This window comes from Pteropus medius, unplaced genomic scaffold (genome assembly GCF_902729225.1).
Source record: "Pteropus medius unplaced genomic scaffold, Ma_sr-lr_union100, whole genome shotgun sequence".
Lineage (NCBI taxonomy): Eukaryota > Metazoa > Chordata > Mammalia > Chiroptera > Pteropodidae > Pteropus > Pteropus medius.
In genome coordinates, this window is record NW_024349797.1 from 7,529 (window position 1) to 12,990 (window position 5,462).

At 38.9% G+C, this 5,462-nt stretch overlaps 1 pseudogene; it reads left to right on the forward strand.

Annotated features, from left to right (window-relative positions):
- Positions 1 to 1,903: 1,903 nt before the first annotated feature.
- On the forward strand, positions 1,904 to 2,022 carry LOC120619802 (uncharacterized; annotated as a pseudogene).
- Positions 2,023 to 5,462: the final 3,440 nt, after the last annotated feature.

Genomic DNA, 5,462 nt, shown 5'->3' on the forward strand with positions numbered 1-5,462 from the left:
AGGATCCCCCACATCTATCTGTGAAAATCCGTTTGTCCAGATGAGATGTAAGGCTGCTGGAAACACAGGCATCCTCTTCAACAGTCCGTGCACAGATTCACTCACTCAGAGGCACTCACCCTGGGCTCGAGGAGGGACAGTGGCTCAAGGGGCACCAGGGACATACAGGGAGAAACCCAGTTGTGTGGCTTAAAGGAGAGGGCTGGAGGGACAGCCACCATTGTCCACATGTTGAACCTTCCTTCCACACAGCCGGCATGTTGGTGCCATCTTTGCTATGTGGAGCCCCACCCCCACACAGCCAAATCTGAATCTGGATTGGCCTGATAAACACCACCTGACCCACCCTGATGACTCTCTGAGACTCCCCCCCAATTCATACTGCTAGAGGCACTTTCAGTGACAAGCAGCCATCCTTAGCCCGTGCATCACTGGAGACTCTTGATTGGTGGGCGGCTGACCTCAGTGTGCCATGTTCCTCTGAGTGGATCCCAGGTTCAACATTGAATCTGCACTAACCAGGTGAACAATACTTACCCAACCCTGGTGACTCCCTGAGACCCTGTCACTCAACTTATGTATTTCAACAGGCTTTTCCAGCAGCTGAGACTTACAGACAGCTGGCAGGTAGTGGTAGGCCTCAGGGTCCCTTGTGCCTTTGGCTAGGCAGACCCAGGCTTGGTACTGGTGGCAGCCTGTCTCAGTTCAAAGTGTGGCCTCTCCCATGTACATACAATCTTCTAATACTGAATCAATAAGAAACAAAATATGAACAGATCTATGACTACTAAGGAAATACTGTAAACTGGGTAGCTTATGAACAAGACAACTTTATTTCTCACAGCACTGGAGACTAAAAGTCCAGGATCAAAGACCAGCCTCTTCTGTATCTGGTGAAAATTGCTTCCTGGTTCACAGATGGCACCTTTTTCCTGTAACCCACCATGGCAGAAGGGGTGAGAGAGCCTTCTGAAGCCTCTTTTATAAAGGCAATATTCCCGTTCATGAGGGCTCTTCCGTCTTGACCTAATCACCTTCCAAGGCCTCACCTTCTAATACCATCCCCTTGATGGTTAAAGTTTCAACATATGAATTTTGGAGGGACACCAACGTTTGATCTCTAGCATACCCTGATGAAGATACAGATGTTTTCCATCACTCCAGAAAGTTCCCTCCGTTCCTCCATTCCCTAATCAGGTCACTACTGCCTTAAATTCCATTCCCATAACTTATTTTGGACTATTCTAGAACGTCCTAAAGCTTAAATCATATATTAAGTTCCTTTGGTCCAGGTTTATGGTCTCTGGTCACGTAGCCTGAACATGGAGCTAGGGAAAACAATATTGAACCACATTTTCTGGCAGTACAGTACAGCAGAAGGAATATAGTCAGTAATATTGTAACAATCATTATAGTATCAGATGGGTACTAGATTTATTGGGGTGATCATTTCATAAGTTATATAAATGTCTATTCACTATGTTGTACACCTGAAACTAATATAATACTGTAATTGAAAAAAATTAAAAAATAAAATACACATATATACATAGGCATATATTACATATACATAGGCATGTATTAAATAACTTTAGAAAAATTAAATTAGGTTCACATTGTATAATACAAGGAGTCTATACTTCTCATTTGTAGCACTATCTACAATGGTTATACTTATTCCACCAACGGTTGCTTGTTGGATATGTACCTCCCTATGGCCAGTGCTCAGCACTATGATTGATCCATACTACATATCCAATAAATGTTTGCTAAACAGATTAATGAATAAAATAACAAACAAATAGAAAAAGACTAAAGAAAACTTAAAAAATTATTTAAAGTTGTGCTCTTAGGAGTGATTTGATAGAAGTGGTTTTAATTTTCTTTTGAAAATTATATGTTAGTCTATGGCCATGCCACCCTGAATAAGCCCAATTCTGTCTGATCTTGGAAGCTAAGCAGGGTTGGGCCTGGTTAGTACTTGGATGGGAGACCACCTAGGAAGACCAGGTCCTGTAGGCATAAAATATAAGGGATTGTAAGCTGACAAGGTCCTTGCAATCTGTGAGGTCAACCAAGGGTTGCCTTGCCTAAAGATAAAATAAAATAAAATAAAAATTACATGTTAAAAAATTCTAAAACTATTACCTTAATATAATCACAAAATGTTATTAGTAAAAGATATCAATCTCCAAAGAGCACATATTGTACAATTATATTTATATGAGATATCCAGGATAAGCAAATCAGTAGAAAAGACATATTAGTGGTTGCCTAGGGTCAGGGGATGGGAAGTGAATGCTAAAGAGACTTCTTGTTGGCATGATGAAAATTTTCTAAAATTAGATTATAGTAATGATTACACAACTCTGTAAATATGCTAAAAACTATTGAACTCTACATTTTAAACAGAATTATATTCAATATAAAGTATATCCCAATGTTTAAGATAAAAGAACACTGTGTACATTTGGATACTTTTCCAGAACTAATGGATGGTTACCAAAAACCAAGAAAAATAGGTGAAACCTCTTAGAGAAAGCACGTCTGACAGAGGTGAAATCCTAATTACCAGATCTCCTCTCCATGTCTCTTTGCATGATATTCTGGGTATTTCCTACAAATCTGGGGATATTAAGATGGGAAAGCATTTGCTGGAAGAGAATTATTAAAAATAAAGTTATAAGGAGTAAAATAACCTATACTATGCTTTGTCAGACAGATGACGTGGTAATAATAGAAAAGTTCATTGCCAATCTTGATTCTTGGCAATAAACACCAGTTTTTTCACCACTGCCTTACTCCCAAGACAAGCTCTGAAGAAACATCACATATCCATTAATTGTGTGAACTGGTATTACTCCAAAGCCCTTCCTTCTAACATTAATGGCACTTCAAGCAGTGTATGAATCTTCCTCTGCATCAATCACTAACTCTTTCTGATATTTCCAGCAGCTATTTCAAACTCCTTAAAGCCCTTACCTTATCATGTCTCTAACTCTCAGTCATGGCCTAATTCAGTGTTTCTCAAACTTGGGTCTTAAACCATAGGGGAGCATGAAATTGATTTAGTGAGCCACAGCTAAATGAATCACAAAAATATATGATATCAGACAGCTTAACAGAGATAATGTCACGACCTGCTATTACTTGTCAGCACAGAAGCTATTAACAGTATGTTGCTGACACTTTTTATGCTGATTATCAAATATTTTCTAAAATAAAATTTATACTTTGTCTATGAAGCTGGAACTGAGACTCTGCATGGTGTTACTTCTCCATTGCTATTTGGCTTGAAGTTTTAACAAGGAGGGTACTATGACTGCACTGATATGTGGGATAGAAAACTGAAAGCAATAAACAAACATGACAAAAACAGACTTATGGACATGGACAAGAGGGAAGGGGGGGTGGAAGTGGAGGTAGATAAAGGTAAAGGGGGTCAAATGTATGCTGATAGAAGGAAATTTAACTGTGGGTGGTGAACACACAATGCAATATACATATGACATATTATTGAAATGTACACTTGAAACCTATATAATTTTACTAACCAATGTCAGCCCAATAAACTTAATTTTTTTTAAAAAAGGCACTAGAGGGAGAATAGAAGACTAAAAGAGGAAAAGGAACTTGTTATTACCTATTTGCCTGTTACTGTGAATCTCCAGGAATGGTGCCTTGCTCTGGTGGTGAGAGCTAGTTACCACAATTCCAGAACCAGCTCTACCAAGCTCTATCAAAAGTATGAGTACCTGGTGGACAGTGCACACTCCTCAGAAGTCTGATAACCAGATATATAGAGAGAGCCATGCTCCAATACCCTGGGCAACTCACACCAGCCCTTTCTCAGATGTTCCAGGCCACACCACAAAGTGCCTTGATACAAGCCCTATATATAGCATCTCTCTTCAGGAACTGAGTCATAGTTTTGGAGGAACTTCTTCCAAGTCCCTAGAAGCAACCACCAGTTCAGCATTACCTTATAAGAGGTACAGCTATCAGCTCCATAACGCCCTTTTTCTGAGTTCCTACTTACCAGCAACACCTGAGCAGTGCCGTATTTTCTACAGTCCAAGTTTAGATCTGTGAGGTCCATTATGAGAGTTTCTAGGTTATGATAATCCCAACCTCTTCCCCTTGTTCTCCCTTTCTTAAGGGTGGAACTCCTTCTGGCAACTCATATATCTGTGTATCTCGGTGTTCCCTTCTTATCTTTCAGGTCTCTAGCATCTTTTAAAAAATTCCCTATATTAATTATTCTTGGTGGGTTTTTCTCTTTTTGAACTAGATCTTGACAGATATAGGACTTGGTACCAAGAGTGCTGTGAAGAGACGAATAAAATGGGACTCTGGGATTGGTCTGGGCATGTCCATGGCTTTTAACACATTGCTGAACTCCTGTCCAATGGGGAATGGGCATATGGCAGCATCACAATTAATTAAATTACCACACAATATTGACTGATGAAATGCTCTACTGAAGCAAGTATATGGGGGACCAAGTGAGAGCTGATGACTATAAGTACCTCGAGGACTGAGGGACAGCATGGCCATACTGAATTCTACTGGAGCATTTGCACAATGAGGCTCGAGAGTTCTAAATTCTCAGCTCAGAGAACTGATAATGGTGGACCTAATAAAATCTCTCATTGTTTTAAACACGAGGCCAACCTCAGAGAAAATCAAATTTTAATTGTGAAGTTACAGAATCACAATGTAAATTGAATACATAGATTTGCCAAGACTTGAGTGGGAAAGTTAGGACATTGATTGAGAAGGGAAAAAACCTTGACACTATCAAAGGGGAATGCCAGCTGGACTTGATTGATTCTGAATATCTAGAGCCACCCAAGTATCTCCGATTCTCCTTTACCTGGGAGAGAACCCAGACCTCTCCTGTCTAAGAAGTCTGGTTCCTCTGGCTTGAGACCCTGAAATTCTCTCAGCTGGGGAAGTTATCCTGCAAGAGGATGCCTAGTTTCCTCAAAGCACACTCCTGTCTCCCTTTATTGGCTCTAAATGGAAATCAGAATCTAATTCAACATGTTCCAGAGGTACAAGTTCAACATCTGAATTGAGAAGAAAGAACTTCTACTCCAAAATGATGACAATATTTTACTAATTTATATTGGTAAAATTAAACAAACCATATTAATAGAAAAGATGAAGTAGTTACAGAGAAAGATATATTTAACGTGATAAAATTAAACAGGAATGTTTATCTACTTAATAGCTTCAAAATATATAAAGCAAATGTTGAGAGATCAAAAAGAATTTTAAAAAATCCAAAATCTACTCGTAGTAGTAACACTTCTCTCAGCAACTAATAGAACAATCAGACAACCACCTCAAAAAGTAAAAGAAATAAAGGAAATAAAAGATTTAAGGTTACTTAAATTTACCTTATACATAACCCACATATAAAACATATCCAACAATTGCATAATACTTATTAGGTT